This window comes from Marmota monax, unplaced genomic scaffold, assembly GCF_021218885.2.
Source record: "Marmota monax isolate L192 unplaced genomic scaffold, Marmota_monax_Labrador192_F-V1.1 WCK01_AAM20220418_F8-fsc00019, whole genome shotgun sequence".
Classification (NCBI taxonomy): Eukaryota; Metazoa; Chordata; class Mammalia; order Rodentia; family Sciuridae; genus Marmota; species Marmota monax.
This window is the reverse complement of record NW_026695242.1, coordinates 16,897,341-16,922,922: the sequence shown is the minus strand read 5'-3', so window position 1 is coordinate 16,922,922 and position 25,582 is coordinate 16,897,341. Positions and strand designations below refer to the sequence as shown.

General features: G+C 38.5%; 1 protein-coding gene across 17 annotated transcripts in view; it reads right to left on the bottom strand.

The window, feature by feature from the left end:
* Rhobtb1 (Rho related BTB domain containing 1) overlaps positions 1–25,582 on the bottom strand; it is a 131,307-nt gene that overhangs the window by 64,302 nt on the left and 41,423 nt on the right. For 9 of the 17 annotated variants that reach the window (XM_046419696.2, XM_046419691.2, XM_046419702.2 and 6 more), the window contains one exon: positions 6,903–6,953. The exons of 4 other annotated variants lie outside the window; for them this stretch is intronic. The gene's annotated coding sequence lies outside the window, so the exon portion shown is untranslated. Of the gene's footprint in view, positions 1–6,902; positions 6,954–9,006; positions 9,147–9,693; positions 10,217–25,582 lie in introns of those variants that run through there. 4 more of the 17 variants (XM_046419698.2, XM_046419700.2, XM_058578038.1 and 1 more) reach the window with 4 other exon arrangements.

The following is a 25,582-nucleotide window of genomic DNA, read 5'->3' as shown; positions in this document are numbered from 1 at the left end:
TGGATATAAGAGTTCGGCAATACCAACAAAAGTATTTTGTGAGGCCCAATTGGCAATATGGAATTTATACAATCTTTATGTCAGTAGCATTTATTTTTTTAGGTGCTAGTGACAACCTAAGGCCTTGCACATGCTAAGCGTGCAGAGTACCACTGAGCTATCCATCCAGACCCTCAGAGCATTTAAAAGTGATCTGCCAGCACTGTCTTCCCTGTTTAAGATTCCATGACTCTTTTTATTACTTAGAAATAAGGGGCTGGGGACATAGCTCAGTTGGGAGAATGCTTGCCTCACATGCACAATCCCCAGCACCACAAAAAAAAAAAAAACAAAAACAAACAAAAAAACCAAGCAAGCAATGTAAGGTGATAATCTAATTCACAGGATAACTTTTAGCTTAAGATACAGTAATGTATTTACAACCTCACTACATAAAGCCTGGTCTCTTCAGATCAGCAGCTTTGGGATCAATGGGGAACTTGTTAGAATCCCACCATCTCAGGCCCCACCTAAGAAATCCTGAACCAGAAAGTGACTTTGAACAAGATGCCCATTCTTGCTGTTCACACATTAATAAGTTTGAGCACTGCTTTAAAAATAATTAATCCCTTGATGAAAACTGAAGCTTACATAGAAACTTGACTGTAATAATAAAATCAAGGACAATCTAGCAACTGTTTATTCCTAAGCCTCCAACCCAGGTTTAGCCACTTCAGAGCATTGAGAAAAACACATAACTGCTACTCCTAAACTTGAAGAAAAGGACGTACATCTTGCAATATAATTTGCCAAATACTAAAAAGGGAAACTGGGCCACCAGGAAAATAAATCTATTTGAGGTCACTTGGTTATTAATAAAGAAGGAAAAACAGGTACAAAAATAAGAAAACATATCATAACAGTGAGCTTTGGTGTGATGAATAGAATGTGTTGCCAAAGACTTGACTCCAAAAGTCCAAAGCAGGACAGCAAGTGCCACCAGACCAAGTGAAGCAGCTGGGGCAAGGAGTGTGATGAGACACCTTCCAGAGGTGTCACTGAGGCCAGGGTAGTTATCAAGAGCTGGGGCTGAAGGAGGAAACTGTAGTGTATATACCTTTTCCTACCAATACACCAGTCGTCAACATACCACAAGGAAAAGAGCATACCTTACCCTACCCCATATTCATTTTGGCAATCACTCCAAATGAAGACAGGAAAAGTCAGTCGCATGCACATAAAACTGAAAGCAAAAGTTTTCTACTAGCGATCATTCTTTGGCAATCTTTCTTAGTTATTTGGCTGAAAATATACTGATGCTTTGAGAAGCAAAGGTCTGTGTGAAAAACACGTTAACATACTTAAAACAGGGTCCGGGAGAAAATCTCCAAGAGGAACTTGCCATTGGTTTGTGATAGAAACTAAAGCCATAAAATAATTCAAGTCAACCTTTATCAACCCTAGGGGTATGTGGAAAATAAATACATTTATGCCTGGGCTGCTGTACCCAGAGATAATCAAGGAAAAAAGGGTTATCATAACCAACTAGATGATATCAGAACTCAATGGCTCCAGTAAATTTAGGGGTGAAATGATTTGACTATCCCAACATAACATTTTCCTTTGAGATTCTCTGGGAAGGCAAAGAAGAAAACTAAGCCTTACTGAGCATCTACTGTGTGTTTCACATGTGTGACTTCATAACATCCTTGTAATCCTCCAAGGGAAGTGATACTCCTCCTATTTATCGATGAGGAAAGTGAGGAAATATTTCACCCAAGGCACACAGCTAATTTAAAACAAAAAAGGTAAAGCTCAGTCGATATTAAAATGCTACAAGTAGATTGTTCAAAACTGAGAGCATGACAAAAGTTAATTCAAAATGGATCAAGGAGCTTCATATCAAATCAGAGACACGCCGTCTGATAGAAGAAAAAGTTGGCTACGATCTACATACTGTGGGGTCGGGCTCCAAATTCCTCAATAGGACACCCATAGCACAAAAGTTAATAACTAGAATCAACAAATGGGACTTACTCAAACTAAAAAGTTTTTTTCTCAGCAAAAGAAACAATAAGAGAGGTAAATAGGGAGCCTACATCCTGGGAACAAATCTTTACTCCTCACACTTCAGATAGAGCCCTAATATCCAGAGTATACAAAGAACTCAAAAAATTAGACAATAAGAGAACAAACAACCCAATCAACAAATGGGCCAAGGACCTGAACAGACACTTCTCAGAGGAGGACATACAATCAATCAACAAGTACATGAAAAAATGCTCACCATCTCTAGCAGTCAGAGAAATGCAAATCAAAACCACCCTAAGATACCATCTCACTCCAGTAAGATTGGCAGCCATTATGAAGTCAAACAACAACAAGTGCTGGCGAGGATGTGGGGAAAAGGGTACACTTGTACATTGCTGGTGGGACTGCAAATTGGTGCAGCCAATTTGGAAAGCAGTATGGAGATTTCTTGGAAAGCTGGGAATGGAGCCACCATTTGACCCAGCTATTCCCCTTCTCGGTCTATTCCCTAAAGACCTAAAAAGAGCATGCTACAGGGACACTGCTACATCGATGTTCATAGCAGCACAATTCACAATAGCAAGACTGTGGAACCAACCTAGATGCCCTTCAATAGACGAATGGATAAAAAAAAATGTGGCATTTATACACAATGGAGTATTACTCTGCATTAAAAAATGACAAAATCATAGAATTTGCAGGGAAATGGATGGCATTAGAGCAGATTATGCTAAGTGAAGCTAGCCAATCCCTAAAAAACAAATGCCAAATGTCTTCTTTGATATAAGGAGAGTAACTAAGAACAGAGTAGGGTCGAAGAGCATGAGAAGAAGATTAACATTAAACAGGGATGAGAGGTGGGAGGGAAAGGGAGAGAGAAGGGAAATTGCATGGAAATGGAAGGAGACCCTTGTATGTACAAAAGTACATACAAGAGGAAGTGAGGGGAAAGGGAAAAATAATACAAGGGGGACAAATGAATGACAGTAGAGGGGGCAGAGAGAGAAGAAGGGAGGGGAGGGGAGGGGAGGGGGGATAGTAGAAGATAGGAAAGGCAGCAGAACACAACAGACACTAGTATGGCAATATGTAAATCAATGGATGTGTAACTGATGTGATTCTGCAATCTGTATACGGGGTAAAAATGGGAGCTCATAACCCACTTGAATCAAAGTGTGAAATATGATATATCAAGAACTATGTAATGTTTTGAACAACCAACAATAAAAAATTAAAAAAAAAAACTGAGAGCATGGACAGAATCAGAGTTTGGGGTGCTATTTTTTTTTTTAGAGGGTAAAGGACTCTTCTGCCTTGACACTAGTGTAGATAACTGAGGTTTCTCTTAGTACATGTCTTTATACTGCTGGCATCCTCTTATCACCCATTTCTGGATGTGCCTTAGGTTTCAGAGGTATTTTGGACTTGGTAGTTGTAATTTTGGCTAAGTTGGAGGGTTTAGAAGACTTGGCACTTTTCAGGCAGTATTATGTAATGGAATTGAGCCCTGGCTGGGATTTGGAAACCTGGGTTCAGTTCAGGCGGTGTCACTTATTAACTGAGAGTGGTCAAGTTGCATGGCTCTCTCGGGTGCCAGAATTTTATCAACTACATGACGTTGAACCAAGTACCCTGAAGGACTTTCCTGGCTCCACCATTCAACTCTCCTTGACTTAACTGTTTACAACTGTGACTTGCATCAAAATATATTAGAAATGAATTGAAGAGTTGGCAGACTTATACAGGCAAGACTGTGAGGTAATTCAGGGTATAAAAACCTAAAGAATAATTATCTAACTTCTATTACTCTTGCCATCTGAAAGAGTAATCTGGAATGAAATGGTTTAAAGTGTTTCTTTTTTTAAAGCTCTGCTTTGTATTAGCTCTTTAACTTAACATCTCTGAGTTCCATTCTGTGCTTCCATAGAACTGGAATTGATAACGAATATTAGCTGTCATGTAGTGAAGTGTCTCGTCTCCAGCAGGAGCATAAGAAGTGCTGGTTGTATTTATTGCAGGGGTCATTAAGGGTTTGGCCTATGGTTGGATAACAGTTCAAAGGAAACTTCTCCATAGAGGGATGGAGCCTGAGATCATAACCTCATTAACACTGGGAACTTGCCATTAACCTGTGTCTGTGCAATAAATAAACTCAGGTGCATCATGGAGAAATATAATTGCTCTCTTCTAGACCTACTGGCATTGCTTATTTTCTTTGTCAAACATGCTAATTCACCCTTTAGTGAATAAAACTGGAAGAGAGACAAGTGGACATATTTGGTGGCACAGCTGGAGGGAGTATTTGAAGACAGGAAAAGTCCTCAACATCCAGAAAACCTAGAAAGAGGCTGTTAAGATCTTTATTTTCCCATTTTCTAATTTCTGCCCTCTGGGCATAAGGAACAAAAGGTACCAGGAAGAGGAAAGGGTGGCTTTACTTTGTCTATAAATGAAAATAAACAAATAAATAAATAAACAAATAAAATGCAAATAAATAATCTATCTGTAAACAACCCATCACTTCGAGGGACTGCCTTTTGCCTCTATCCCCCTCAACGCTTTTCCTTTTCCTCTCCCCTGCCCCATCACTAACATACTCTCCTACTTCCTGCCCTTTTCCCTCTCCAGTTTTATTAGAGATACCATGCTAATCTCCAGTTTTTGTGACTTCTTATTCCATCCCTTTCCAAGATATGTTTCAACATTGTAAGACTGTTAGAAAGCCTGGGTGGAGAAGAAGATGAATCCAAGGACCCGATTATGGGAAGCCAAAGGGGAGTGCTTCCTATCATGAGACTATACTGCTTGTTTTCTAAAAGATAGACCAAAAGAAAGTTTTGAAAATTTTCTCTGTTTTCTACAAGTAGATTCACCAACTCAAGCCAGCAAGAGTTCAAATGTTTCTAGACATTTTAAAAGAGGCAAGTGATGCCTATTAACCAAAGCCTTCTGAAGTTCAAAAAAGGAAACAAGTGATTGATTACTAATTAAGTGATAATTATTAGAGATACCATGCTAATCTCCAAATTTCTTTTGGCTCTAACATTATGTAATTGGCAGAATAATTTTATTGCTTTAAATAAATTATGGGTTTAGAGTTGTTATATTGATGTTTTTATGACACACCACTATCAAAACTAACCATATATTGGTTGACAGGTGTTGGCCTGTAAAGGGATCTTCCTGATAATAATAGCGCTCTTTTGGAATATGATTTATTTTCTAACAATCCATGATGAGCAACTTTTACAGGACAAAGCTCCTATAGAGGACATGTTCAACAACCCCTTAAATGCTTAAAAATGCCTCTTGACTAATTACACTTTTAGAGCTTTTAGCTTGAGTTGGGGGTATGTGGACATTAAAAAGATAATTATCTAAAGGTTTTCTTTAGTAAGTTGTTTCCTATTTCATTTTTTATTACTCCTTTATAGAAAACTCCCTAAGAAGGATTAACAACTGTTACAAATTATTCTACCTACCCCTCAAAAAAAGGAAGGGGAGGGAAAAGGGGGTAAGAGAGGGTTGTTAATTCAGACACAAACTAAAAACATCCTGCTTAAACTTCAGATGTTGCCCATTTCCAGGACTTTGGTATTATGTGTCCAAATCTATTTCTGTAGCATCTTTCAGACAAACTGAGGCTCCAGAAGGAATATAGCACTTGTAAACATCATACCAAATTATAGTGTTTTTTCAAAGATGCTGTGCAGAGTCAATCAGTCCATGATTTTGTTATGAAGCTCTTGAAACAATGTCATTGAGATATTTTAACTTAATGACAACTGCATAATCTCTCCCCATCGAGTTGAAATTTCTACATTCTCTTTTCCCAAACTTTCACTCATTTATCATCTATTCAGACAAAACATGTGCTTGGAAAGTTTCTTCATACATACATGGAATTGCAAAGTAATCCCACAGAGTGGAAAATGATGAACTTTTTGTAAATATACCACTGGCTCCCAATTTGGCCTTCTGACTTGCTCTATCTTGATTTATTCTCTATTTTTTCATATATGAATGTTTAGTATTTTGCTTTTTAAATCTGTTTATAAAATTATTGAAGCCAGAGATCTCATGATAAAAATCTTCTCATTTTTGACAGAGTTATGCTAGAAAGTATACATAAATACTTATATTATTTTCACTGTTTTACCTAAAAGAGTGGAATTTATTCTTTTGCAGTGGCTGGACTATTGAGTGTTATTATATAAACTGCAATTATTAAGTTGTCCTAGACAAATCACTTAATATTTCTTTGCCTAAAATTTCCCTGGTAGAGAAGAATTTTTGAAGAAGTAGTTTATGTCTTGGATTAAGACAGAACTTCAAAAAAAATCCTATTTGTGCTATTTACTATAGGGATTAAATGTAGAACTATAGAACTTCCAACTCCTTCCTTATAGCCTGGGGTCAAGAGAGTAGTTTCACTTCATGGGAATTTTTTTTTTTTAAGGCAGAATGAAAACATAAATGTACAGAATGGAGCACACTGTCTAAGTTCATGCTAAATAAATATCAATTATTATTGTTTCAAGTTCTTTACAGGTCCAGAGTGCTAAGATCAAGACAGATGTAAACCTCAATTATTGAGTCTCCAGATCCCCCTAGTCTCAACTGTCTGGCACCAGACAGAATCTCCAAAGTGGAAAAAAAAAAGTTTTACAAAAGACAAACTGATTCAAGGATTGTTTTAATACCAGTTTACTCATAGAATAAAGAGAATAATCACTGAGCTTGTGATATGCATAACTGAGCACACAAAATGACAAAAACAAATCCTTTTAAGACAAATGACTAAGAAACCTGTTCTAAAATGCATGTTCAGAATTAAGACACAGGATGTCATCAGTCTATCTGTGGTCATGGGTTTGCACAAAGACACTGACCTGGCTTGCTGGAAGTGAAGAAGAGAACACCCTGCTCTCAGCTGGACTTACCTGCACAAAAGAGAGAAATATTTTTATAAATCTTACTGTCAGGAACACAGTTGTTTGCCCTTCTCCCCAAGAAAGGGTAGAATCCACTTTACTTCTGCTAAGTGCCAGTGTAGAAGTGGCATTTCTGTGGGTCAAATATATCTTGAAATAGCTAGGGTAACATTTTGTAGCATTTGTGAAAATACATTTCTGAGCATTTTGGAATGATTAAAGAAAAAAAAAGCATTTGGCCACAAACTCATGGATGGGAACAATGAAAACTTTATAGGCAGTTTACAATACACAAGTTATAGAAGTGGGCATGCTATTCCTCCAAAATAGAATTTTTAGACAACATAATCACAACTAAAGTCCAGAATGTCAGAATAAAGAGAATAATCACTGAATTTGTGATATGCATAACTGAGCACACAAAATGCCAACAAAAGCAATTCTGTTTTTTCTTATTATATTTGTATAATTAATAAATTGCATTATTATTTCAATAACATCAATCTGTTATGTATATTTCTATTCCTATCTCTGTGATCACACACTGCCAGGTGTACTTAATATTTACACTACCTTCAGAAGCTGGGCAACTAACAGTAATAAGCAAGTTTAGAAGAATATTGACCATGATTTTATTGCTTCCCAATAACTTTTCAAAGCCTTCCATAATGAGATTGACTGGTTGAACTAATATGACCACATATGATCCAGGAATCTCCCAGGAAACCTAGTTTAATATAACAATTTACTGCCCACTCTACCTGTGGAGCAAGTTTGCAGATGCTATTTATGCTGCAAAGAGCTTGTGTTTATTTTCTAGTATCCACTGGCTCTCTAAGCATCTAAAAGCTTATTGAAAAGGAAATGCAAATTTCTAAATAGAGTTTGTAAACCAGTTTAACGGCCTATTGACTTTTTACTATCTGATGATAATGACAGGACTCATACAAAGAAGAAAATCACTAATAACTTAGTATTACTTTTGCAGTTTAGAATGTTTCCTGTAGAATATGCAGCACAGCCCCAGTTCGGGGTGGGGTGGCCCCAAACCAATGAAACCTCAAGCTGAGCATCTGGCTAAAGTTCAACAGGGCTCCCAGAACAGCATAGGTTGGAGGAGTTCAAAGTGAGGGAAACTTTTCTTAACTTCCTAGAGTTTCCGAGATCTTGATGCTTCTGTGTATATATCAACTTTCATGCATTTTTCCCCCAGCAAATGTGTACAGTCAGCTCCAGAGGCACAGCTTGTGTGCTGACGTGCAAAGCCAAGTCAAAACCCTGCGCTTGGCGCTCTCTTCTAACTTTCTGGCTTGTCCAAGTCTAAATATTGACATTGCTCCTCAGTTGAGATGTTTGATACTGCTGGGGATGGAAACGACACAGCTAACTGTAGGATCTAATGATACATTTTTACACACTTGTGCTTTCCTTCCATTTCTTTTTTGGGGAGGAGATTGTTTTCTCTTCTCTCCCCCGGGAGTATTTTCCCCGAAAGCTGAGCACACAGATTCAAGGTAAGGTGTGTGCAAGCCCCTCATGGCAGCACCTACCGTTGTCACAGCAACTCAAAACAGACTCTATAGACACGGGGTTTGGGATGGAAGGGAGGGAGCGCCAAATGTGGGCTCCAGTCAACTCTCAAGGGGTGCAAGTGCCAAAAGGGCCAGCGTATCAGCCTTTCTAGGTCCTCCCGTTCCCCACCACTGTCCTTCGAAGAAAAAGAGCTTTCTTGTAGGCGCGGCACCACCCCCTCCCGGCGCAGCCAGCCTGCTAAGGGTGCCGTTGTACATTTTCTCAGCTCCAAGTTAGGGGCGCGGCTGGGCGGGCACTCCTAGAAATCTCTTCTGCTTGCCTCTGATGGGAAGGTACCCGGCCTCCCAGAGAGGCGAGGGCGGCCCCTACAGCAGTTTTGTCCCACAACTCACTCTCGGGGTGCTGCTGGCCGCTTGGCACGGCCCCAGGAGCCCCCACCTGCCACCCGCGGGAGCCAGGGTGGTGGGGGCTCCGCGGCTGCTGTTCGGAGAAGTTTCATACCGTAGCGCACTCACGACACAGAACCTACCCTGAAGCCGAGCGAGACGCGAGCTCTCTCCGCCTTCAAGGGCCAGGGGGGAAGCGGGGGGCCCCGCCACTCAGCAGCAGCCACGGCTGCGCGCGGTCGCGGGTGTGCGCGGCCCCTGCGCGCGGCGCGCCGCCCGCCGCCCAACTTTGCACAAAGGCAGCATGGCACTGTCTTGTCTCGCCTGCCTCGCCTCGCCGGCTCGCCCAGCCGCTGCCGCTCTTCCCGGTCCGGGGCGAGAGGGGCTCGCCCCTTTCCACCGTTAGCCCTCCCCTTCTCCTGTCCCCACCCCGCTCCCAGGCGGTGCAGCCGGGCGGAACCGAGAGCCCGGCACCTAGCTCCGACGCGGTGGCGGCCGCAGCTCGCACTGTGACGTTAGCAGCCTTCGAGGCTATTTATATCCACACGATTGGATTTCATTCATGAAACCAGGGCCTGGTGTGTCTGAGCTCTGGTGCGCGAGTGGCAAAGGTGCCTCGGCTTTGCGCAGACCCGAGCGGCCTCGGCTCGGAAGCGGACTACCCGGGGCAAACATGCGCAGAGCCGAAGAGACCCCGGCCCTTCTAACCAGAGGCCGCGAGGGGAGGGTCTGAAAGATCTATGCCCACGTCCCCCATTCCCAAAACCCCACCCATTCCCGCACATCTGTTGGCCCTTTGTCCCAGGCTCTGGAAAAGTTGGGCCACTAACCGGCTGGGTAGCATGGCTTTCTTCCCCTAGGAGCTGACCGGCCGCGGACTCCGAGGGAGGACATTGGCTTTTGTTTCAAAACCGAGCCCAGCTGCTGACTAAGGGCTGAGATAGCCCAGCCTCCTCCTCCCCTGGGCGGCTGCACGTGCTGGCTGGCTCTTGCCTCTCTACCACCTTCCCTTTGCAACTTGGCTGGAGGTGTCCACACAGCGGGGCGTAGCGACACACCTCTACCCCGGACCCAAGTAAAGAGGAGATTTACAATCGCTTGCAAATGGCTGAGTGAAGAGGTGAAATTGACTTCTGGTCTCTCAGGTAGTGTCAGAATTCTTGGAAGCCCCCAAAACAAGGCTTACCCTCCACGCAAAAACTCTTTTAAACACTCTTCCAGATAGACTGTCCTCCCACCCCGCACCATGCATTTACATAGTAAATGCTTATAGAGTACCTACAGGATGTTAGGTACCCTGCTAAGCTCTAAGGAGGTGACAGTATATACAGCCAACCTATTCCCTGACCTCCGTGAACTTTTAGTCATCCTGCTAAAATTCATATGCCTTAAACCCCCTCACTCACAACCCCTGAACAGACCACTGTGTTCAGCTATCTTAAAGGATATAATAATTTAATAAACTTTATTGATGCTGACTACCAAGGGCTTGGGACACAAACATCACCAATGTATCCTTGGTCTTAACAAGTAATGTGTTCCCTATATGGAAAGGCAGGGGGGAAAAGGAGCCATATTTTATTTTAAGCGCCATTTATTTGTTCCATCCCATGCCCCCCATCCCCCCCCCCCCCAAACATGAAAGCATTTCAAAAGAAAATAAACTTTTCCATCCCTCAGCCTTTTCCAGGAAAACATCTTCAGTTTCCCAGGTGGATTACTTTCTCCACCTAGAATTCCTGATGAATTTAGGGTCATTAAACATTAGTTTATACATATATTCTCTTCTTAGAGGTAAACACTATGGGCATGGAGAAAATGTTTTACAAGGAAAGGTATCACCGGTAACCTGTTCTGTTTGAACCATATTCACTGCACTATTGTTGGAAACAGAGTTATCAAGACTAAACTCTTGACACCATGAAGACAGGGCAGTGAAAAGTCAAGTAGGGGTGTCTCAAGAACTTCAACACACACAAGGGTCCCATCACTCACTTGACACAAACTGACTTCCTTTAGTCTATTTTAAAATGACTCCATTTTGAAAGGCTTAATCAATATATATTCCTTTCAGGAACACATTTCCTGGGAAAAGTTAATTAACCCTGTTCACTCCTAGCAATCACTCCTCTTCATTGCAAGCTATTTCTTTTCAAAATGCCCTAGGGGCTAAGATAGTAACTCAAATGAAATGAGAATCAACATGTGTTACAACCCTCACATGTGGCCAGCACAGGACTATGTGGCATAAAACCTATTTTTGTCATTTAATGGGCACAACAACTGAGGAAGCAGATGCTATTATTATCATAACCATTTTAAAGATAAGGTAACTTAGGTTCAGAAAAATTTATTTCCTAAAGTTTTGACAGCTGTATTTGCATCTGGGTCATTCTGTGCCAAAGTCTTATTTTATCTCTAACCTGCTTTTTAATATCTTGCCTTTCCTCAATGTCTTCCATTCCCTCAGTTACAATTTAAAGAGTTAAGTTCTTAAGTAACAGGCAGGTGCTGAGAGCAGAAAGACACCTACACAAGGACACTAGTTGGCAGGCCATTGCCTTTTCCTCCCAGGGGCCACTAAAGCCCTCAGGCTTCCCTAAGACAATCCTCCTGAAGGGTATAAAGATCAAGTAGTCATTTTGGAATTGCAACTAAATCTAAGGGAAACTCATTGGAAGAGCTTTTAGGAAAATAAACTCGAATCAACAGCAATTCAGATATGAGGAAGAGTCATTGTTCTGGAATTCCTTCCAAGCAAGGGCTGAGAGCTAAAGAAGACGTTGTCTCATGGTGCTATGTAGCCCCTAAACCTTATACATTAAACCCCCAATTCTGAAAACAGAAAATGCAGCAAATTGTAAAGACTGCATTTTGCCAACAGGAAAGAAAAGGAACAAGAGCAAATAATTCCTAGAATCACTGCCATGAACATTATCTCTCATCTTTTATTAGTAGAAAAAAATACATCATTGTATACTAAAATTGTTTCTTGCTAATAAAATCATAACATTTGCTTTAAACATAAACATTGGTACCCAGGTGGAATTAAGCAAACATTTTGTCTTTAAAGATTTTCATGTTTATATTACACAAAAGTGATTTTAAAACTTTTGAGTGACTTTTATAAGTCTTTAGGTGAAAAAGTATCCCAAATCTACATATATGTTCTGTAAACACAAAAGAACTCCCTCATGATACCCCCTTGTTTTGCCTCCCCCATCCATTAATCTATTCTTCATTTCCAGAGGTTTATCATTGACACATATTAATACGGACATATAGTAAGTAATGTTTTAAGATTTATTTATTTATTTATTTTTACTAAGCATACTACCCTTGAGGTTCATCCAAGGTGTTGCATCTATCAATAATTCATCCCTTTTTATTGCTGAATAAATTTCTTTTTTATGGATATAGCAGTTTAGTGATCCAAAGGAAGACATTTGAGTACTTTCCAATATTTTGCTATTATGAAAAACACTGAAGCAAACATTGTGTGTTTTCATGTGAACATAAGTTTTTTTCTTTGGGATGAATGCTCAAGAATTCAGCTGCTGAGTCATATACTACATGTTTCATATACTACATATATGTAGTATATGACTGTTAAAGCATCAACTTTACCACCTTACATTTCCACCAGCAATGTATGAGATATCTACAAATCCTCACCAGTATTTGATATTATCACTTTTTTAAAACAAATTTTTGGTTCTGATAGTTGTGTGGACAAGCTATTGTCATTTTAATTTTCACTTCCCTAACAGCTATCATGTTGAACATCTTTTTATGGGTTTATTTGCCATTGTTATCTCCTCTTTGCTGAAATAAGTGTTCATCTCTTTTGCCTATTTCACAGCTGGACTGTTTGTATTTTTACTGTTGAGTTTTTAGGATTTTTTGGGGTATATATTCTGGGGTTACAATTTTCAAATTGTAAATTAAATACTGCATTACAATGTAACTTTATTTTCTATTCAATTATTATTGTTCAACATTTTTACTGCCAGAAGTTTTATGAAGAATATTATTAAGTATGGTAAGTACTTACATAAAATTATAGGAGAAAGTCTTCAGGTTTATTGTGTAAGTTTTCATTTCAGCCTTCTATAACGGACACTGATACTGAGACCCCAGCCACGTAGAGCAAAGACCTGGTCTCAGGCGCATGCGCACATGCTACCTCCTGCAAAACATGCACTCGCCTAACCTAGGGGGCAACTTCCAGCCGGCTATCTCTCTGCCTGGAATACCTAAATTAATGCTGCTAATGGCTTTTTGGAGGAAATTATCCTAGGTGACAATTTCCAGATATTACAAGAAACTTCATGAACAAGTATTCACAGGGGTTTAAAGACATGGAAGGGAATAAACTCACCTACAGGAGCATTCTAAGCATGGATATGTTTGGTAAAAAAACGATCTGTTGAAAAACAACTGTTGGAGCGATTTCTGGAGTTAACAGCCAACAACTTTGTGGCTAAAAATGAAGTGGGTGGTTACACATTCAACATACTGCTGCTAAAATTTATGGACATTCTAGCTTTTAAAGAAAATTTTCTTGGACTCCAGAGCACAATACAAAGTTCAAGTCTTGGACTTATTCCGTAGCTTAGTACAAATTTTTTGCAATAGGGTTCATGGAAAACATCAAGGTCCCAGTAGGCTGGGCTGGGCTCTGGTTAATGATGAGGGACAAGAAAGAGTGATACTGTTCTGGGGCTCTTAAGTATTGATGGGTCAAAAAGAAAATGAGCTCCTGAGCTCCCTGTTGCCCTGAAACACCTTCTTGTACACAATCACTCTAGTTTTCCTGTCAAAGTAAATGCTTCTCCAGGGTTTTTCTAGCCAGACTAGCTGGGGCAAGGTGCTGCCCAACATCCCTTTTGGGGCCATTTCCCCAGCATTCACATTGTTGACCGACCCTCACTGACCTTTTCTGTCCCAAATACCCCAGGAAGGCTTTGCATGCAGCTGTTGCTTCACAGATCTTTCACTTGCATAAAAGTGAGAACACTTCTGTCTGAGTGGCCCATGTGTGTGTGGTTTTGACTACTGAGACGTCACACAAACCAGTTCTGGAGATCTCTGCAGCTCCAATTTTCTGCTTGCTGTTCTAGGGGAAATCAGCTTTTGGGTGTGGCAATCAACTGAAGGCCATGTCCTTTGCCTAAAATCTGCAAGTGGAAATTGATTCCTCATCTTGGATTTGTAGTCCAATGTATATTGCTATTGGTTTTAAAAGTTTTTATGATATGCTTCTTTTTTATTTTAAAGCATCATTTTTTTTGGGGGGGAAAAAAGTATATATGAATGTTCAGCTACAGCATTAGAGGCTATGTGCTTTTTATTGCTCTATGAAGACAAGATATTTTTTACATTGTAGTTCCTATTTTACTGAGCACCAATGAATGAAAGCTATGTGTTGAAAATAGATGAAAAAAGTATTTTTGTATAGCATGTTAAATTATTTTTGTAGGTTGGCATAAAGTTCTTTCTGTATGGTTCCAGTCATTAGGTTTTCTTTTGGGATAGGATGAGTTTGGTAAAACTGTGATTTTGCAAGCTCTGTAATTCTAGCTACATTCTTCTTCCTGTCAAAACCTCTCCTACCAAGATGGTGTTCCACTGGTCTAGCTCAGCATGCACAAGAGGAGGTAGCAGACAGCCATTATGGTCATCTATCTGGCTTTGTTCAGGTATGGCATTACAGATTGTAAAATATGTACATCTACAATTCTAGAAAGGAGAAAAACATAACAGTCTAACATCCAATGTGTAGCTTTGGCTTTTTAAAGGTAAAAATATGATTATGTACTAGAAAAAAAATCTTCATTTGAAAGGGACATTTATTTTAGGAATAAACTAATATTAATAGACATTCTTAATATTTCAAAAGGTGTTAATGCTATACTTCAACTTTACCTAATTAAAAGTAAATTATACTTCTGTGTCATCACCATTTTATATAATACCATTTATATAATACCTGTTTCTCTTTACTAAACAGCTAAAAATACAAAACAAAACAAACCTTCCCCTGCCAAACCCAAAAAGCCAAAAACCCTAAACATAACATTAGAAGAATCAGAATGTAGTAGAAAGATAAATAAAACAATTTTATTTTGGCGATCCACTAATTAGCTATGTTGTTCTCCTCTAGTTTCTTAACCTTCCATACCACAATGTTCCATATGTGAAAGGGGGACAGGAATAATAACTTTCTAAAATTATTGAGGATTAAGTGAAACAAAAATGTCTCATAAAAGTGTGAAGTTCTGTAAATACTGGGTCAGTGTATAAATGGGCCCAATAAGAGGCTATTTAAAAGTTCTGTGCAGCACAGGGAATCATTTGATTTGGGAGTACCAAACATTCATTGTAGAGGAACTATATCATTCCCACAATTTATCCTACCCAATACTACCTGAAACCACTGCGTGTGTGTGTGTGTGTGTGTGTGTGTGTGTGTTTGTGTATGTTTTTGTGTATGTGTATCTCCAACAAATTCTGTGAGGTAGAAAGTTTTGAGTATTTTGCTCTGTTATTGACTTGCAACTGCTGTGTTTTCCTGAGCTATAAAAGTGAGCTACATTGTATTCAGAAACTAGAAGAGTATGTGGACTATAAATGTGCACACATACCTCATTTCAGAATATTATTATCACATTTTCCTGCTTACCAAGCATCTTAAATACATGTCAATTAATCTTCATGACAACTTTGAGAAATATTATCCTCAATGTGAAAAATGGGAAAAAGACATTTCTCCAGAGGGTGAAGCATTTTGCTGTTAGCAGAGGGGGAACCAGAAATATCGACTAACCCAGAATTCTAAGCTTGCCCTTCTGACCTTGTGGAAGTTCATATCCTTAAGTAATTTAGTATCTAGTATACTAACTTGTATATAGATTCCTTTAAAAGGAATATAGGCTTTTAAAAACATTTCTGCTCTGGAAGGAGACCTAACAGTCTCCAGAATAAAGCTACATGATGAAGCTTTTCTTTAATTGGCACCATTACTCCTTTTATAATCATTCCTAATCTAAATGTGCAGAGAACCTGACTTCTTGTCCAGGACTCAAGAACAGACATCTCCATGAACACAGTTTCAGAGTAAATATTTGTTTAATATTTCACATGACCTAAATTTGCCTCTTGGTTAAACTCCCCTATATGGACAAGCAGTTAACTGTATGACATAAGCAGTTAAGCACTTCAGGATCAGTCATGAAGGTGAACAATCCATTAACTTGTAAACATGAACCAGTGACTCCTGGATCAGGGACAAAGTCTCACTTCCCATCACAGCATCAATCTTAGAGAAGCCTGAAGTTTTGGTGAGAGGCATGGAGTGTCGCTGGATCTCCATAAACTGCATAATGGATAGCCTTATGGGCAGTAAAGCCCATAGTAAAAAGTTTCTAATATAGGTTGAGTATTCCTAATAAGAAAATCTGAATTACTCTAAATTCTGAAAAATTTTGAGCACCCACATGATGAGACAAGTAGAAAATTCCACACCAGGAAACCTTGTTCCATGCACAAAATTATTAAAAATATTATATAAATTTACCTTCATGTACATGTATAATGTATATGAAACATAAATGAGTTTATGCATTTAGACTTAGGTCCATCCCCAAGATAGTGCATTACATATTTACAGAGATTCCCCAAATCCAAAATCTGAAACAGACAATTCTGATTCCAAGAATTTTGGACAAATGATACTCAATGTATAATGGCAAATGATAAAACATTTACAGGACTTCTTAGTTATAATTTCCTTTAATCACTCATTTATATAGGCCATCTACATAACTTTGGACAAAGCTGTGATTGTAAAGGAAGTTTGGCTTCATTTGTTCTATTGTAATTACTGACAAAATTGATTACCCATAAAAACAGTACTTTGAGATTAAGAAATTGTTTCATAAAGGTTAAACACCAAGATCACTACCTGACTAATTCTTAATCAGTTACAACACAAGCTAACGTTTAGTAAGCACCAACTATGTGTTGGGCATGGTGTTGAATGCTTTTACATTTATTAACTCCTTTAACTTTACAGAGGAAGTACAACCATCCACATCTTGTAGATGAGGAAGCCAAGAGTCAGAAAGTCCAAGTCTCTTGCTACAGGTCAAATACCTCTTAATATTTTATATTTTAAAAACCTCAGGTAGGTTAGAGGTTGAGTAGAGTTGAAGGGAACTGATATTCATGAGGATCTCATGGTCTTTGACAAGTGGCCAACACCTGTGGATGGGGTGTCTACTACCAATTCAAAGAAAACTCACGATTTCTGGGAAAATATACAACAGACTTTAGTTTATTCCTTGCTATTTCCTTAAGGGATTATTGTTCCACTTCCTAATGAAACAGACAGGATACTTCAATAATGTTACCTTGTGCCAGCAATGTCATGTTGATAAGAGGGGAAAGGCAGGCAGAAAAAACAGCCTGTTGTACCAGATGGAGTTGCTATGAAATCTGATTTTAAAATGTGGGCAACATGGGTAAGGTAGGGACATAGTCTTCCAGTGAGGATAGCACTTATTCTTAATTATTGTAGTAAAGAATATTTCTTGCTCTTTTAATATTCATATCTGTTGATTGGGGGAATAATCTAGACATATAACCCCATTAGCTTGAAAACGGTGCTTCTTTCTTCTTAATTATTGTTCAATAAAATATCCTTGTTGAATACCTTGATTCTTTAAGTCACATGCCACCTGAGGGGACAGTAGTGTTTGTGTGAGATGGATACCAAATGAGGCACTAATCGGAAACAAGAAGTACCAAACTGATTCTTTTCTTAGCGGTTTTCAATACTTTAACCCAAATCATATCACTCTTTAATGGAAAGGTGATATATCTTGTACTGTGACTATAGAGTTCTGCTCCCTTAGAAAGGAATCTATCACAACTATTACTCCTTGAAGTATTATTGTTTGTACTGTGTACAATTCTGGGCTTCATATTTCTTGTCATGAACCATTATGATGGCGGTTATCCTGGATAATTGTTTTTTTGTTTGTTTTTGTGGTGCTGGGGATTGAACCCAGGGCCTTGTGCATGTGAGGCAAGCACTCTACCAACTGAGCTATATCCCCAGCTCTTGGATAATTGTTTAGAGAAACACAGGTTTATGAAAAACATGCTGGAATTCTCTTTAACTGTTTACTCTTATATACTACTACATGTCAATGAGAGACTGAGATCCTGGTGGACTATGAAGTGGCTTGTTTTCTGGTTTGTTTTTTTTTTTTTTGTATTAGGGATTGAACTCAAGGGCGCTTGGAGGCTGTGCCATAATCCCAGCCATATTTTGTATTTTATTTAGAGACAGGGTCTCACTGAGTTGCTTAGCACCTTGCTATTGCTAAAGCTTGTGATCTTCCCATCTCACCCTCCCAAGCGGCTGGGACTGCAGGCGTGCGCCACAGCACCTGGCTAAGTGCCTTGTTAAAAGGAACATTAGGTTGTAGCCAGTATAATTTGAGCCTTAATTTTATTTATTGTATTTCATTAAATTTAATGTATTCCACTTCATTTTGATTTAACCAAAATGGTAAACTATGCTAACTATATCCATTACACTTTTTTTGACTTGGTATTCTTTTGGCCCTACCTAACAGTGAACAACAGAGATAGCATGGGGGTGTGTCTTGCCATTGGCCTGAGAGTCAGATAATGAGACAGTGGCCTGGCTGTTACCAGTTCCTTGTGGGAGCATTTTCTTGGCCAACTCATATCACTTTTCTCAAGGCCTAGTTTCCTCATCTGTGAAATAAACGTGCTCAGACCAGAGTATAGTTTAATGGCATACTAGACTTCCAGAGTGAATACACTTTTTTTTTTTTTTTTTGAGGTTGTGGGGATTGAATTCAGAGGTGATCTGCACTGAGCTACATCTCATCTTTGCATTTTTTATTTTGAGACAGTCTCACTAAGTAGCCCAGGTTGGCCTCCAACTTGGGATGATCTTGCCTCAGTCTCTTAAATAGTTGGGATTATGGGCATGCATCACCACCCCTGGCTACACTATTCATTTTTAAATCACATTTAAAAATAGAGAAGACAGGGCCGGGGTCGGGGCTTAGAGGTAGAGTGCTTGCGTTAGACTAGACATTGGGTTTGATCCTCAGCACCACATAAATAAATAAAAGTACTGTGCCCATCTACAACTAAAAAAAAAAAGTCTTTAAAAAATACAGACGACAGAGTGGCCTCAAAATGTGTTTCACACTTTTATTATTGAAACATTTTAAATTTATTCAGTAAGCATTGAATTACTTCTTCCCTTGTATTTATTACTAAATCAAGCTGACAGTTTCATTAATTACTTATAGATGGCCAATTGATTTGGGGCAGTGCCAAATAAAATAGAGGGCAGTTAATTATATTCAAATATTCCATGCAATATTTGGTATATATTTCTGTAAAAATATTTCTATAAATATCAATAGTGTTTTGTATTTTTATTTGCTAAATGTGACAACTTACTTGGATTGGAAAGGGTAAATGAAGAGGGAAGAAAAATTGGATGGAAGGAAAGAAGACAAAATCATTTTCTGAATTACACAAATAATAAATTTAATAATAAACAGAAAGAGGGAAGATAAACTAGTCAAGCAGCAATTCTCAAAGTATGTTCTATGGAACAACCCTGGGTAAAAGTCTAATGGTAATGACTCTTTATTTTTTAAGTAAATGGTTAAATTACCCTTTATTAATGAAATTTTTATTTTATTGCAAGACTTCCTAGGACATTATATGTAAAAGTAAATTATGCATTTATAAGAAGAAAATAGTCTACATGAGCTGCCCGTACCTATTTGACAAGGAGGATCTTCTTTGTGGTCTTAAAATACCTGTCTTTATGGTTGCAAATGAAATAGGAACACTAATAGTGTTTTATAGAACATACTTTGTGAGCATCAGAATAAATAATATAATAAACAGCATACAGCATGGATCATTTATGGCAAATGTGTAATGACAAGGATGCTTCTTTCTGATTGGGAGTACATTTGGGTCAATGTAGTCAATTATTCAAAAATTATCTGTCCTGGTTACCCCAAACCACAGATCATTGCCAGCTATCATTACATGGCACAAATACTTCTATTTAAATTGTTGGTCCAGTGTGTACCAGCAATGCTGATTATAAAACATTGTTATTATTGCAGCACAGAAACAGCTTGACTCGGTATTAGAAAGTATTTTCTTACGTTAAATTTATGGTCTATAATGAGTGACAGACACTCAGAAGGGTCCAGAGTTTTGTTGCAAATGAAATAGGAACACTAAGCTTGTTTACAGCTTGAAAAAGTGTATGTCACAATCATGAAAATTAAGTATATGCTATTATGGTCAATGAAATATTTCTCATTTAAACATTTTGTTTAATTTATACTAATTTTTTGTCACTGATTTTTTCAGCCGAAACCCTGAGTTACTACTATTGTATGGTATTCTTCAAAAGTTTTACAGTGGGCCTCATTTATGACTAAGCTGGCAGTACTTCTCTGAGTGACTTCAATTGTTCCCAATTTGGTGCAGCGGTGTAACCACCACTGAACCTTAGGAGTCAACCCAAATCCCTCGTCTCCCATCCTCAAAACCAACAACCTTAATCAAATATTAAAGTGATATTTAAAATGCTAAAAGGCAGACCCAAGTGAACAGAAGGGAGAAACCAAAATTTTGGAATGATGTGTCATTTAGTAACCTGTTTTTGAATAAATGGAAGAGTATGCATATTTTTTTTTAAAATAATAGTAATAACAATCCAATACACTTTCTAAATGCTCACTCTGTAGCTATTGTCACTATTGAGTGCTTTGTCTCATTTAATCCTCATGGCAATCCTGGGGGGTGCTTATTATTCCCATTGTACATTGTTATGGTTTGGAATATGAAGTTTCCCATAAGACTCAGTGTTGAAGATTTGTTCCCCAATGCAGCAATGTTCAGAGGTGGGAATTCAAAGGTGGAAAAATGGTAGGATGGTGAAGGCTCTGACTTCATTAATGGATTAATCCACTGAGGGATTCATATTTGGGTTTCTGTTATTTTTTAAATAGTTTTTTGGTTGTTGATGGATCTTTATTTATTTATTTATACGTGATGCTGAGAATCAAATCCAGTGCTTCACATATGCTAGGCAAGAGCTTTACCACTGAGCCACAACCCCCGCCCCCCAGGGATTCATATTTGATGGCATTATCCAGAGGTGGTGGAAATTATAGGCAGTGAGGTCTACTGGAAGAAGTATGTCATGGAGTCGGGGGTGAGGTGCCCTAGGAGGGTATGTATCTTGTCTCATGCCCCTTCCTTGTTCTTGTTCTCTCTCTGCTTCCAAGCCACCAAGAGTTGAGCAGCTTTGGTCTGCCATACCCTTCCACCATAATACTCTGTCTTACAACAGGACCTTGGCAATGGAGCCACCTGATCTGGACTCAAACCTTTTAAACCATGAACCAAAATGAATCGTTCCTTTAAGTATTTTTCCCCTCTGAGGTATTTTGTCACAGCAATAAAAAGCTGACTAACCCATACAGATAGGCAGACTGAGAGGTAAGGAGAGGTTAAGTCACTTGTGCAAGATTACATCCCTAGAAAAGGGTGCTCAAGCATTAAAATTCTAAGTCTAAATCAAACTCAAATTCACAATCACTATACAATAGTGTTCAGAGTGGAAAGATTTATTGTGAACAGATAACTCCTTGTGAATGTCTATTCTGTACTTTGTCAGAACAGATGAAAAAGCCCCTGTTGATCTGATTAAAAAGTCAGTAATCAGGTCTTCAGGACATGTTGTTAAAAGACAGTACAGGGAAGAAAAAGACTAATTCTGAAGTACCTGAGATAGACAAGTCAACCATCTACAAAAGAAAGAAATCACAAGGAACTTGATTCCATTTTTATACATATAAGTTTAAAGCCTGAGGGTTTTTTTTTTTGTTTTGAATACAACATTACTATAAGGAATGCTAGTGGATTCTAAGTTTTCTAAAATTTATCCAGTATAAAAATGTCAAAGAGGACACTAAGATAAATCCACATAAATACAGTTATCTCATACTAGACAAAGGTGAAAAAACTTATATTGGAGAAAAGATAGCCTCTTCAACAAATGATGCTGGGTAAACTGGAAATCCATATGCAGCAAAATGAAATTAAGCCCCTATTTTTCACCATGCACAAAACTCAACTCAAAGTAAATCGAGGACATAGGAATTAAACCAGAGACGCTGAGCCTAATAGAAGAAAAAGTAGGCCCCAATTTTCATCTTGTCAGATTAGGCCCTAATTTCCTAAATAAGACCCTTATAGCACAAGAAATAAAATAAAAAATCAATGAATGGGATGGATTCAAACTAAAAAGCTTCTTCTCAGCAAAAGAAACAATCAGTGTGGTGAATAAAGAGCTTACAGAATGGGAGCAAATTTTTACCATATGCACATCAGATAGAGTATTAATCTCTAGGATACATAAAGAACTCAAAAAACAACACCAAAAACAAACAAACAAACAAACAAAGAACCCAATCAGTTAATGGGCCAAGAAACTGAACAGACACTTCTTAGAAGATGATATACTATTAATCAACAAATATATGAAAAAATGTTCAGCATCTCCAGCAATTAGAGAAATGCAAATCAAAACCACCCTAAGATTTCATCTCACTACAGTCAGAATGGAAGCTATTTTTGCTTACAAACAACAATAAATGTTGGCAAGGGTGTGGGGAAAAAGGCATATTCATACATTGCTGGTGGGACTGCAAATTGGTGCAGCCAATATGGAAAGCAGTATGGAGAATCCTTGGGAAACTGGGAATGGAACCACCGTTTGACCCAGCTATCCCTCTCCTCGGACTATACCCAAAGGAATTAAAAGTAGCATACTATAGGGACACAGCCACATCAATGTTTATAGCAGCACAATTCGCAATAGCTAAACTGTGAAACCAACCTAGATGCCCTTCAGTGGATGGATTTAAAAAATGTGGCATATATACACAATGGAATATTACTCAGCAATAAAATCATGGCATTTGAAGGTACATGGATGGAGTTGAAGAAGGTAATGCTAAGTGAAGTTAGCCAATTCCAAAAAAACAAATGCCAAAGGTTTTCTCTGATATAAGGTGACTGACTCATAGTGGGGTAGGGAGGGGGAGCATGGGAGGAATACACGAACTCTAGATAGGGCAGAGGGGTGGGAGGGAAAGAGAGGGGGCAGGGGGTTAGCAAGGATGGTGGAATGTGATGGACATCATTATCCAAAGTACATGTATGAAGACATGAATTGGTGTGCACATACTTTATCCACAACCAGAAATATGAAAAATTCTGCTCTAAATGTGTAATAAGAATTGTAATGCATTCCGCTGTCATGTATTTTAAAAAATAAAATCAATAAAAAAGAAAAGGTTTTGGGACTATGATATTACACACATCAGAGCAACTAATTTGTAAATTTTATTTTAGGAGTAAGCATAATTTGATCTATAAGGTAAAACCTGGAATTAAATTACTGTATGGACATGAATTTCTAAAACATTGTTTCAAGAAATCTTATAAAATATGAAGCATCAACCACATCTTCAACAGATGATAGAGTGAGAGTTTTAGATATGAATGATTTCATTTTTAAAATTTATATGAAATCATTGATATGAAAGCATCCTTGGACAGTTACCTTTATGGCCCCCAATGAACCCAGCCTCCAGTATTTGTGTACTTATGTGGCCCTTCCTTGGAGAGGCTGGCCCAGTGACCTGAGTAGCCAATAGAACAGAATGTGGTTGAGGAGAAGCTCTATCAGTTCTGGGCCTAATCCTCAAGAAGATCTGGAAACTATGCGACCAGCTTGGGTTTCCATCAGTGAATGAATAGATAAAGAAAATGTAGTATTTATATACAATGGAGTTTTATTCAGCCATAAAGAATAATGAATTTATGTCATTTGCAGGAAGATGTATGAAATTTGAGAACATTATGTTAAGCCAAATAAACCAAATTCAGAAAGTCAAGGGTCATATGTTTTCTCTCACATGTGGAAACTAGAGAGAAAACAGTAAAAGAAAGATTGGTTGGAGGCATCATATGAAAATCAAAGGGAGTTCAGTAGAGCAGAGGAAAGGGACTGGGGGAGGTGGGAGGGAGGCAAAGGGGAATGGTATTGCCAAATTCTCTTTGTTATATTGTGTGAGTGTGCAAATATATAACAACAAACCCACCATTATGTACAACTATAATGCACCAATAAAAAATATGGGAAATAATGACAAAACATAATCTGTCCAAATAAAAACAGATATCATGATGCTTAAGACATGAAGAAGAAGAGGAAGGAGAAGGTGACCTGGTTGCTTTTGCTTTGAAACCCTGAAGGAAGTCTCCTACCTCTCAAGAAGTTGAACCCCACTGGGGCTGCCTTTCTTGAGAAGCCTAAACAAGCTAAATGGAAGAGTCTTGTGGATGATAAGTCAGGCCTCAAATAGGCCAAGGTGAGCTCCCCACTGACAGCCAGCACCAATTTCTTGCCAGCCAGGTAAGGGAAGCCATCTTGGAAGGATCTACCTGCTCCAGCTGATTATCTCAAGCTGATACCATGTACTGCCACTGAGGTATCCCCCCAGAGCCCTGCCTAAGTTATAGAACTGTGATCAAATAAGTGAAATAATTATTGTTTTCAGCCACCAAATTTTGGATTAATTTGTTATGCAAAAATATATAACCATAGTTAGACCATATTTTCCTCCATCCCAGTCCTTTATTTTGGAGGAAAATAGTCATTCATTCATTTATTTATTTTATAAAATGGTAACAACTTCACCATGTTATAATCTTCCCTTCTCTTACTGTACTGGAAGAAGTATTCATTCTTTAATAAACCTTTGCCAAGTATCCCTGTTGGGGATTGTTGGGCCTCAGATACCCTAATATGAGAAAGAAACTCAGAAGAACTCTTAACAGAAGAGGTAGAAAACTGGATACGGGCAGTGTGTCAGTCTGTGTATCTGTGTGGCACAGCACTATGTACGTTCAGGAGCAGCACCAGGAAGGGATCGATTCATTTTGCCAGTGGCTAGGAAGGCCTTCAGAATCTTCCAGGAAATGTCTTTTAAGAAACATCACTTAATTTTAAGTTTTGAAGGATGAAGGGAATTCTCCCAGGTGGGAAAAAAAAATAGGTATGGAGGAGAGCCACTGTACCCTGAAGGAACAGTACTGGCAAAGTTCTGAGAGTATGAAAGAATATGGTAGTTTTGAGGAATCAGAAGTAGTCTTAATGTAACCATTGTGCAAAGTAAAGTAATAAAGGTTATCTAGGTGCCTAAGCAGATAGAGGCCTTGATTACCATGCTAGGGAGTTGGACTTAATGGCAAGGTGAAGCCATCTGAATAATTTTTTTTTTAAATTGTACTTAAATGGGATGTAATTTACATTTGATAAAATATACACATCTTAAGTCCAATGACTTTTTATATATGTAAAAACTGGAGTTTCTACACCCCAGATTATGATAAAGTCCAGATTACTCATGACACAACCTGACAAGGGTATCATAAATACAGACCTAAAAACCTAAGAGAATATTAGAAAACAGAATGCATAATTTGTACAAATGCACAGCTAAGTGCAAGACCATGCAGCCAGGAATGCAATGCTGATTTAACATTAAAAAAAAT